At 37.0% G+C, this 12,146-nt stretch overlaps 1 protein-coding gene across 2 annotated transcripts in view; it reads right to left on the bottom strand.

Moving 5' to 3' along the window:
• LOC133530545 (zinc finger protein rotund-like) overlaps positions 1-11,392 on the bottom strand; it is a 256,082-nt gene extending 244,690 nt beyond the window's left edge. For both annotated transcript variants that reach the window (XM_061868494.1, XM_061868495.1), the window contains exon 1: positions 11,218-11,392. The gene's annotated coding sequence lies outside the window, so the exon portion shown is untranslated. The remainder of the gene's footprint in view (positions 1-11,217) is intronic.
• Positions 11,393-12,146: the final 754 nt, after the last annotated feature.

The following is a 12,146-nucleotide window of genomic DNA, read 5'->3' as shown; positions in this document are numbered from 1 at the left end:
ACTTGTCCGGTGCAAGGTGCTAAAGTTTGGTAAAAAGAATACTAACTTTTTTGAATTCTCATGGCTGTTTTTTATGTATATTTTAGAAAAAAATGTTAAAAATTGATTATCAACATTGCCAGACCATTGCCGCCTACGGTAACTTTTACCAAAAGCTTTAAAGCTGTCAAAAAAAAACAACGGGTTGCACTCCGGGAGTGCCGGCAGAAGTGACAACTTGAATATTAACGTTGTGCAGTTTTGATATTTTGGAGAAATTGAGTAGCAGTTTTATAAAAAGTATAACTACGTAAATAAATTTGAGTGTGGAAGATATTTTGAAATGCGAATTTTAGTGTTAAGTAATATATAACATATATACAGAGTAATTCATGAGACGTGAGCAGGACTACAGCCTACACAATCAGTAAATGTTAATGAATCGTTCACCATCACATTAAGTAATACAATCACGCTTCTTTTCTGTTATTTAACTTTTTGGTAAGGAAATATTTGAGTATCTACAATCATGGACACCCAACAACACAAAGATACAATACAACACAATTAACAAAGATTAAACCTCTTTAACCGTTATGACAGCACTTTGATTATGAAGAAAATAAAATGTCACACTTGAATGAGATACGATTTTTCAAAAGTTACCAGGCTTCGATGACGTTCAATTTGCACGTCACCATGATGTCACGTGTCCGTCTTACGAATTTTCAATCTGACGGTCACGTGACACCTGACGCGAGTTTAACATTTTTTCCCCATCACAAAAAGTGCACAGCGCCGCTAAAGAAGTTTTCACTTCAAAAATATTGGGATGGTTGATCCTCTCCAATTGGTGTGGCTACTTACAAAATGTTATGTAATAGTTCCCTGAGTATCATATATAAAAATAAAGAGTGAGAATATAATTAAATTACAATATTTTTTTGGCAGCTTTAATTTATTAGTGAAAGAGTGAAGGGTGGCCTTTGATGAAATATGTGGCCTTATACAGTTGACACGCTGTATATCGATTAATAATCATAATTATTGTAATGATCAGACAAATTATCACTATATTTATTGATCTTGGAAACTGGTCCCGATATAATTATCACTTATTATAAATAGTGTGGAGCGAGTCACAAGCGTTAGCGTGCGGTCATTTAAGTTCGCGTTTCACTGCCAATTAGATGCAATCGAAGTGATGCTTTCATTTTAAAACGACATTTTGAAATAACAGGAAATTTGACATGAATATTCAAGTAACATATACCTACATATGGTAGTAGTTTTCTTTGCTAAAAATTGCAATACATAGAAAATAGAGTGAGTAGAAGTTTTGTGTACAATTTCTACTCTTCGTTTTAAAATGAGATTGTAACTTCAAATGTATGGCGGCGGCTAGGTTTGTGTGACTCCTAAGTAAATATTCTTTACTGTGCACCACACAGTTGCCAACTGCTGGGCGAGCTCGGCGGACGTGTTGACCGCTCAGACCAACCAGTATAAACGCGTATCTCTGGCGCTCTCTCTTTATTAATGTCTCGGTCACGTTACGCTGGTCTGCGTGACAACCCGGTCCGCCCGCGCTCGCGCGATGACAATCTCACTGTACTGTACTTGTACTTGGCTTACCAGTTGCCGATTCACACTATGTACCCACTTTTTTCTTACAAAAATAAATAAGTTGTTTTGTTTTAGAATATATTTTATGCTATTCGTGCACTATGTAAATAATGTATATTATGATTGTTTGTATTTCTCTATGTAAGTGAATTGTAATATTCTTTTGGAGAAATAAATTCTTAAACCATAAACCACAGTTAATAATATACAGAAAATAAAGTTAAAACTTAGATAAAATCCAGGTGGTTTTATCGTTTAGAACGTGATTAATAATTATAATTAAACCAATTACTGTTTGTTAAATAAAACACTATGTTTTCGTTAAGTCTTTAAATTTCTAAGCGAAAGCTGTTGTAATAATAAGTTTTTTTGTCAAAACTTAATTTTTGATACAAGCTTTTATCGGTAACTACTTTTCTTTCCACAGGAAACTAACACTCATCGAGACAATTCTAACGACCCTAAAGACAATTAATTTTCGTTGTTTTACCACAAAGTTTCCATGGCCATCTACTGTCTCAATCGTCAGATCAGCTCCATGTCATCATAATATTACATTGTCATCCGATTTACTTATCTGTGTAAAATTTCAGCTCAATCAGAAATCGGGAAGAGGGACAAATTCAGCTTCCAAGATTTTACCAACACTAACAAAATAACATACATACTTTGTCAAAAAAATAATTTTCGGTACAAGCTGTTTTCGCTGACTGTGTTTTCTTACCACAGTCGACTAACTCATCGAGACAAATCCAAAACCCCAAACATTCAACAATTAGGTAGCATTGTTTCATCACAGAGTTTTTATGACCACCTCCTGTCTCATTAGTCAGATCAGCTCCATGTCTTCTCAATACTGAATTGTCATTCGATTAACTTATGCATGCAACATTTCAGTTCAATCGGAAATCGGCAACTGGGTCAAATTTAGCTTCCAAGATTTGACCCACACCAACTCGAACGAACAAACCAACAAACTTACAAACTAACAGGGCATGTTATATAAAAGCTTGTAAATTGTAAAAAATACGCAGTATCTCTTAACTTGGACCACCAAATCCGCGGAGCCACGGTGCCTATTATTTGAAATTTACTCGTTCACTGTCAAATTACCGTGAACTTTACGATTATTAATCACGAGTCATTGTTAATCTGATTAATCGATTAAAATTATATTTTATTCGGTATTTTCGTTCGTTAAGGCCGTACTTGTAAAATGGTAAGCACGAATTAAACTTATGTTGCGATGGTCCCGTATATTATTATAGATACCTTTTAATTATTTCGTATTATGAATATATTTTTGTATAAATATTCAGTGGAAAGAATGAGTGAAAGAAGGTTAACAAAGAGAGTGTATAAGGGAGAAGTAGAAGAGGGAGCTGGAAGGGGTAGACCTCGGCGGACTTTCTCTGAGCAAATCGGGGAAATCCTGAAGAAAGGCCAGGTCAAGAGCACCCTAAACCGACGAGCGTGTATGAGGAATGTCATGAAAGTGAAGGAAGCGAAAGGGGTATGTCAGGATCGTAGCAAGTGGAAATCCGTGATCTCTGCCTACCCCTTCGGGAAATAGGCGTGATTATATGTATGTATGTATGTATGTAAATATTAAGTTCTTAGATTTTCCTTGTACAATCAGCATCAAAAGTAACGCATCAAACAACGCGTCAAAAGTATCGACCATTCAGCTTAACCTTTTCCAGGCATAGTACGATTTATCGACCACATACGCGCCATTAGAATTTCAACTTTAGCATTCCGATTTAAGGTTCAAATTAGATTACACTTTCAGGAAATGTTACTTGTCTTCAAATGAATCATCAAAGCTGGATTAATTGGAATATATTTGGTTTTTTTGGGAAAACCTTGTAGATTGGTGCGACCTGGGAAAGGGTTAACAAAAAGTGATGGCTCTATATGTAGCACAATAATTTGTTTCATCCGTTACTATTGCTGCTGACTGTACCTACTTGTAGTGTACGATGATATTACTTGCCAAATTTCATAGTTCTATGTCAACGGCAAGTAGGTGCCCTATGAATTTTGATTTCCTTCAGAGCGTCGATCAATATATACGTTTTTTGCGGTATAAAAGGCCGTATCTTTTTTTAAACTTTAATTTAGAATTTTGATTTTTTTCACATCTTCAAGGGATCTGAGTATATTGTTTAAATGTCAACTCGATACCGAGATAAAGGGTCTTGCTTGACAGACAGACGGACGGACGGACAACATAGTGATCCTATAAGGCTTCCGTTATTCCCTTTTGAGGTACGGAACCCTAAAAAATAACTTAAAAATTGCCATGGACAGTACCTAAGTAACCTGGTAACCGAATGGGTAGAAACAAAAGGGTTTATTCACCCTCAAAAAGTTATTATTCTTCACTGCTAGTCAACCTTCAACACTAAAGGCCTTAAAAATTATTATAATTTGATCAATTACTGTTTCCGATTTATTTATGAATGATATTTCCTTTGTTATTGTACTTAATTTTTTGATTAAGTATATAAAAGTTACCGTTTTCAAGTTGATATATTTAAAAAGGTTGTAGCATCTTATACCTGGGTCCTTGTCCCCCACGGGCTGATTCTCTGGATTCTTCATTGTTATATTTCCTGTAGTGTATATATACATATGTACGTAGCTCATAGTATATATATATAAGGATCATTTACTCATGTATTCAGTGTGCAGTAATAAAGCATCTTCTAAGCTGAACACTCCTTTCTACTCAACTCGAAACCCTCACCTTACATTCCTTAACATTTTGTTTTTCTTTCCAATTCTCGTCCAAATTACTCCCTGTAATGTAGAATTTGAAATATCTTACTTTCTGGGTACCAATTCTAAATTCTCCTTACCAATACTATACTGCATGCTGCCCTAAGCTGTCCAAAACTTGTCTTTCAATATTCTTATCGTTTTAGCTTATTTATATCATATTTTCCTTGGATTTCTTGATTTCAATTTTATTTTGACATATTTATTTATTTGACTGACATGATCTGTAAACAATAATTACATTTCTAAATTTGCTACCAAAGAGTTTAGTCTGTATACCTTCGGAATTGATTTAAATTTTGCAGTATATAAATAACTGATCTATTTTTTTTTCAAGATTTGTATTCGGTATTCATAAGCTTAAGTATTCTATTTTATTTAAGCAGGCCAGCGGCCATCTTAGCCTCAGTCTATAGTCAGCTCCCAAAGAGAGCGTTTCTGTATTAAGGGTCCGCTCGGGGCCAAGGCAGGCCCCGCACCTTCAAGGAACCCTTGCTGTTCATATACCTACTTGCACGCCGTCCACATGCCGCCCTTCTTCCAGAAGTTCGTGTTTCGACGACGCTGGTGCGCCTCTTCTACACGAGCGCACAGCTGGGCGCCTCTACTACACGTGCGCGCAGCTGATGCGCCTTCTACTACACGTGCGCACAGCTGGTGCACCTCTAATACACGTGCGCACACCTGATGCACCTTTACTACATGTGTGCACAGCTGGCGCGCCTCTCCTATACGTGCGCACGGTTGGTGCGCCTCCCCTACAAGCGCGTGCAGTTGGTGCGCCTTCCCCTGAGCGCGCCCCACCTCCAAACGTGCGAGCCTGGGCTCGCTTCTGGAGTGCCCCAGCCGAAGACTACGGTGCGCCCTACGTCCTCCCTTCTTTATCTAGTTCGCACTTTCTTGCTCTTAAGCTCATATAACTTAGCCTTTTTGTAACTAAAGTGCCATATTGACCAGTGTCCTGCTGGAAAATAAAGTAATCTACCCCTGACTTCATTATTTTCACTAAGCCTCCTCATAGTAGGACCTCTAGGCTACCCGGCCACGGCGGTACTTGTCCCAATTTGATATAATGAAAGAGATAAAATTATTTGATTTGTTCCCTAAGTTTTCTGCAATATGTTTTAGGTATGTTCAATATAATCACTCATGTTAATTGACGAAAAACTGATCAATTGACTATATTTTGCATGATGTCCTTATTTTGGAAGGTGCCCTAACTAACCGAAAAATACATCTCTAAATTTAGAATTTTTAGGATATTCATATGTATAATAGACTACTCACTGCAGATTTTGTTTAGTCGAACTTTCGGAGTCAATTATTTTGAGCACATTTCACAATTAGACAGCACTCCGCGCTAGTTAGCAACATTGTAGGTTATAATTCAGTAATAAATCACTAATTAATTCTAAACGCACTTAACCGTCGATTAACAGAACCTCTCATTTCTGCGATCGGTATAATCGTTTAGCTCCACCAGAGTCCAGTAAATAAAGCAGACTGACAAACACTGCAAGACCTGCAACGCTGCGAGAATAGTTACTGGAACAAAGTTCCTAATCGGACCGTATGGACTTGGCGGATGGGCACTAGGGAAAAAAGTAAGATTTTGGCGCCTCAACACATAAGATCGAGAAAGAATGAGAATGAGAATGAGGATGATGGATACGGACACGAACAACATAATCATGTGCATGGGGATGAGCATGAATATGAAAATAATTTCCTCATATATGATGTTAAAAGCTATAGCAAGTTTATTTCTATCTTGGGCGTTAACACTTGAATTCCGTCACAACCCTTTCTTAACTTCGTTCCAACCGAGTGTTCCACGACACTTACGTTTTTTTATGATAAAGGAGGCAAACAAGCAGATAAATCGCCTGATGGTAAGTAGTTACCGTCGCTCATGGACACCAGCAGTACCAGAGGGGTTGCAAGTGCCCAGTAACGCAACATGGGAGTAGGTTTTTTCCGAAAAAAATTTTGAAGGTCCGGAAATACTGCGGGCGACAGTTCATTCTACAGTTTAGCTGTACACGACAGATTTTTTTATTTATTTACGTATAATAACTGCCACCCTATTGCTATTTATTTATAATTTTGCAAAACGAAAAAATAATTATTATATAATAATTCTTCAATTTCTTCTTATTTAATAAAAGTTACAAATAAAGATTTAAAACAATCCGAAATAAATTGAATTGAATAAAGCATTTCAGACATCATCTAGTGTCAGTGTCAGCATTTTTTAACCTTCTCTAAGAGCCATCTAGGCATTATCAAATAAAAATACGCCTATATTGCCTTCATTACGCTTGAATGCCAAATAACCAATGTTTACGTGACGCAAACTAAACTGGAACCAGTACAAAGCGCCACCTACAACAATTGATGATACTTGTGGAGAACGCTGTTGTGTGTATGTTGTCCGTCTAAGTATTGACTAATCTCTGTCTCCGCATAATTTGACAGCGACTCGAGTCGAATAAGCAATTACATTAAAGAGTACACTCAGGTGCATTTATACAGTAGAACCCGTTCAATACACCATTTTTCACATTGTTATTTACTTTTACCTTTATTTATATTATAATTTTATATTTTATTAACCATGGAAACTATAAATTCCTTTTATATTGCAGTAATTATTTATTTTAAGATTATTATTATGACGAGTATAATGTAGTGTTACCCAGGCATTGGCTAATTTTTATGTTAGAACCATTGAGACCTAATTACAGAAGAAATTTTTGAATTTGACTTTTTTTACATTACAAGCTTTTATTTACTTTCACCTGACCGTTGTCTGTTTGTAATCAAATCTTGCAAGTTAAATTTGACCCACTTCCCGGTTTCCGATGAAGCTGAAACTTTGCATACATATGTAAGTCGGGTGACAATGCAATATTATGGTACCATCGAGCTGATCTGATGATGGAGACAAGAAGTGGACATAGGAACTCTGTGATAAAACAACGCAACCTAATTGTGTTTGGGGTTTTTAGAATTTGCTCGATGAGTATTAGTTGCCTGTGGAAAGAAAAGTACAGTCAGCGATAAAAGCTTGTACCAAAAATGAAATTTTTGCCAAAAACTTATAGTTGTTTAATTTTTGAATTCACTTGAAACCAATGGTCGTGGGTTTGAATCCGGGTAAGGGCATTTATTTTTGTGATGAACACCGATATTTTTTCCCAAGTCATTTTTGTTTTCTATGTATTTAAGTATTTATAATATATATATTGCTGTCTGTGTACGGAAAACAGAAGCCTTCTTGACCTTAGCGTAAAACTGAGTCAAAAAATATCCCATAATATTTATTTACAGTACATATGGTGCTACTTTATAGCACTAGTGCGAAAATTAGCATATTACGTTACTGTGTCGAACATTTAAAGGGCCATCTGTACTGTAAAACGTTGTACGATACATGTGCGAATAGGTAATTCGCAACTCGTGTCGATTTAAAACACTCCCTTCGGTCGTGTTTTAATTTATCGCCACTCGTTTCGAATTTCCTATTTTTCGCACTTGTATCGTAATTATTTAATTGTTGAAGCCGTCTTCAAAGTTTTCCCAAGCGGCTTTTATTTTAATGTAGATATTAGGTATGTTCGTTGTGTCTTGTAACCGAACAATGATTAATAGCATGTAGAAGAGATATTAATGGCCTGTTTGAAAATGTCCAACTACGGTATTTTATAGCTAATTAACAAATAAATTAACTACCAGATAAAACTTCCTGCAAAACTTAGCACTTTATCTACCAGTTAAGCTTATTTGAAGATTGTGAAACGCCAACGATGACTTTATTCGTCAGATAAGTGGCAAGTAGCTTATTCAGGACTTTACTTGGACATTGTGAAGCAGGCCCTATTTAAGTAGATTTTGACGACCGGTCTATGAAGCCGATGGTCCCGGGTTTATCCGGAACAAATATCCGTGCTCATCACACAAATAAATATATTTGTGTGATGAGCACGGATATTTGTTCCTGAGTAAGGCTGTTCTCTATATTTATTTAAGTATTTGAAAAATTAAAGAAGTCTAAATATAGGGGTCTCGGCGTCGAATACAATTTCGTACCATTTGGCGTCGAGACCCTTGGTCCGTGGGGTCCGAGCGCCCTTAATCTGTTTAAGCAACTATCTAAAAGGATTAGATTCTAAGACTAGATTCTAAAGCTTTTTACACTCTTGAAGAATATATGGACGACGGATCGGAAAATATGTATTAGTTTTAAGTGTATTGCGTCCAAAAAATGTATTTACACGATATAAATTAAATATAGATAAAATACTAAAAATTACGATATTAGACTGAACAATTTTTATGATATTTTTGAATACCTATCGAAAATGGTATTATTGATTATCTAGGTTAAGTTATATTTTTAAGATTTCTCTCGCCCTAGCAGGGTCCATGCTGTACTTCATAATGTTCCCTTCCCTTCATAACTTTTCCCAATGCAGCTTAATAATAAGCTTAATACTTGAGGTATTTTTAAAATCATTCAGAAATTGTGTAATCTAATGTTTACATGAAATAAATAAAGCATAAATATTATAGGACGTTATTACACAAACTGACTAAGCCGTTTTTACAAGCTTTTATTTAGTTTCACCTGTCCCGTTGGTCTGATTAAATTTGACCCACTTCCCGGTTTCCGATGCAGCTGAAAATATGCATACTTGGTACAAGCATTTATCGCTGACTGTACTTTTTTTCCACAAGCAACTAATACTCATCGAGACAATTCTAAAAACCCCAAACACAATTAGGTTGCGTTGTTTTATCAAAGAGTTCCTATGGCCACCTCCTGTCTCCATCATCAGATCAGCTCGATGGTACCATAATATTGCATTGTCACCCGACTTACATACGTATGCAAATTTTTAGCTTCATCGGAAACCGGGAAGTGGGTCGAATTTAACTTGCAAGATTTTTCCCATACATACTAACAGGGCAAGTTAAATAAAAGCTTGTAAAAACAGTTACTTTTTACAAGCTTTTATTTAACAATCAATATGAACTTCATACTATTATAACTGTGACAAGTTACGAAATGGTACTAAAATTTCCTTGACCATACCTACTAAGTCAACGATGAGAGTCCAGCATTTTGTGTCATAATTTACTATTAACTAAATCAAATCCTCTAAGACTAATTAACTTAAAGGATTGGCAATGTGCATGTATGCCAATATATATGTATCTATTTAACTCTTTTCCAGGCCGCACCTATCTACAAGGTTTTCCCAAAAAATCCAAATATATTCCAATTAATCCAGCTTTGATGATTCATTTGAAGACAAGTAACATTTCCTGAAAGTGTAATCTAATTTGGACCATAAATCGGAATGCTAAAGTTGAAATTCTAATGGCGCGTATGTGGTCGATGCCTGGAAAAGGCTTAACTCAATGGTTGACTGGTAGAGAATGCGTTTTGGCATGAACTCCGCCATTTGTATTTTTTATCTATTTCAACACAAACGGGTGGAAAGAATTAAAAACATATAAATAAAAGAATTGTCCCAGATCGAGACCGCTTGGCAGGGTGCCCAGACGGCTGGCTGCATTGCCCCTCTGGATAGCAATGCTTATTCGCTGGGCGAAATACAGGCCAGCCCTCTGGTCACCCAAAGCCTCTATAAGGCGCTTTGCTAACTTATAGAGGCGGCGCGCGCTGAGCCCCCACGGCCCTAGGGTATCAACGCTAAACGCCATAAACATGTAACTACTGCCGAGGTTCACTTACTTGCGCCGCTTAAGGCTTTCGGCCGAAGATGCGGCCGCACCAGTCAACTTTGGTGCCTGGAATATGGGACGGTTCCAGGGTATCTACTCAAGTAGTATCCTAGACAAGGGGCCGCCCCATACTCCAAGGCACCAACGCCATCATCCATGACCAGGCCGCTGGGCTCGAGGACCGCCGGCACCTTGGCACTGATAAAGGCCCTACGGATGACGTCATTGATGCTGGCGTGCCGAGGTATCCTACCAGCACTTCGGCTGCATAAGAGGCTGTGGTGGCCTGGGTTGTCTACCATGACCCCGCATTGGCATCGGTGAGGCATGTTGGTTAATGCTCCTATTCTAAGGCAAGTAGCCAACTGGAAAGTTGAGTTGTCCAGCAAAGTTCCTATTGTTGGTGATGGAAGTGCCTGCAACCACAGACCCGACTCCCACTCCGCTGTCGCAATGAGACGAGCTCGATCTGTCGGACTTAGTGCTGTCTCTAGAAGGCTGTTCCTTATTGGTGTACTGAATATAAATAAATAAGCGTGAATGTGATATTTTATGTGAAAAGTGCAAGGGTAGCAAGCGTCCATAAGCTTCTGTCTGCCTTTCGTCAGACAGGCCGTACGCTTGTTTGTTGCCATTGCATTAAAAAATAATCTAATCTAGTCTGAAATATTTTCAACAGTAGATTATTTTTTATTCAAGAATTTAAAGGCTTTATATTTTTCAGTGGAGGGCTTAGTGTAAAACCTGTTTTTTTTTAAATCTTAATACCTATATGCTCGTATCTATAAGTAAATAATCATTCAACATACATACAAAATAATCAATTTCCAATAAATACAATTTGTATGTACCTAACTATTTGTAAATTGGCGGGAATCGAACCTACAACCCGGTTTTTTTACTTAAAACACATATTTTCCTATATTTTGTAGTTTACGAACGTAAAAACCATTTCAAAATATGTACAGCACATTTAGAAATCCTGAAGTGAGAACCGACGGGAATTTTCTATTTTTATATATAGGTATATGTCTATTTACTTACAAAAAAAACAATCAAAACATCAAAAATTACCTTCACAAAAACCAAAATCACATCACAGATCACAACACAAAACACACAGTCATTCGCGGCACATCACAACCGAAAAACCGACCGTTGCAATTTGAAAAAAGAACCGGTTTTTTTTCTAACCGTTTTTTGCGCGCTGCACGCGCTCCGATGTCTTGGCGACAACTAAAAAGTGGTTGCCTGAAATCGCGTAGGCGGTGTGCGGGGGAGAGAGAAACAACTACGGGGCATCTTAAGCTAGAAAGAGATGGCCTAAAGCGTTGTAGGCGTGTATGGAGGGAGTGGTTAGCATAAACTAAGCTCCATACGGCCTGGTTTCCTGTGGCCATTTCGGGCTATATTTTATATGCGTTTTTTGCGCCGAGTGCATTGTCTGTTGTTTTTTTTAGGTTTGAACTTTACTATGAAGCGTGGTGGTATTAATTTATTTCATTGTGATAGGTTAGGGTCTGATTTGACTAGTCGGCTTTTTATGTAGTTTTCAGTGCGAGGGAAATTGAATGATTATTTTCTTTCTGATGTTTGATAGATTTGTAGACTGATAAGTAGGTTTACGGTCCGATTCGACGAAAGATTAACACACGAATGAGAAAGATCTTTAAAAGACCGATAACTAAACGACATGTCAAAATTGACGTTTATTTCGATGTCGCTGTGATCCCAATAAGATCTATCTACGATATTTCTAACGTCAAAGTGACATTGGTTGCCCGAATCCAGCTTCTGTCAATTATACGACATACAAAAGATATCTAAATGAGAACTAATCTAAACCAGAACTTATCGTTATCGTATTTCATTCTTCGAATCGGGCCGTTAGCTTCTACGGTTCAATTTAGAACAATTAGAATATTATTAATACCATTATGTATTATTCATTTGTTGTTTTACATGTATGTGTTTGTTTTTATTTTATGTGTTTGCTCAAACTA

Source organism: Cydia pomonella, chromosome 23 (genome assembly GCF_033807575.1).
Source record: "Cydia pomonella isolate Wapato2018A chromosome 23, ilCydPomo1, whole genome shotgun sequence".
NCBI lineage: Eukaryota > Metazoa > Arthropoda > Insecta > Lepidoptera > Tortricidae > Cydia > Cydia pomonella.
The sequence above is the reverse complement of the archived record's forward strand: the minus strand, read 5'-3'. Positions and strand labels throughout refer to the sequence as shown.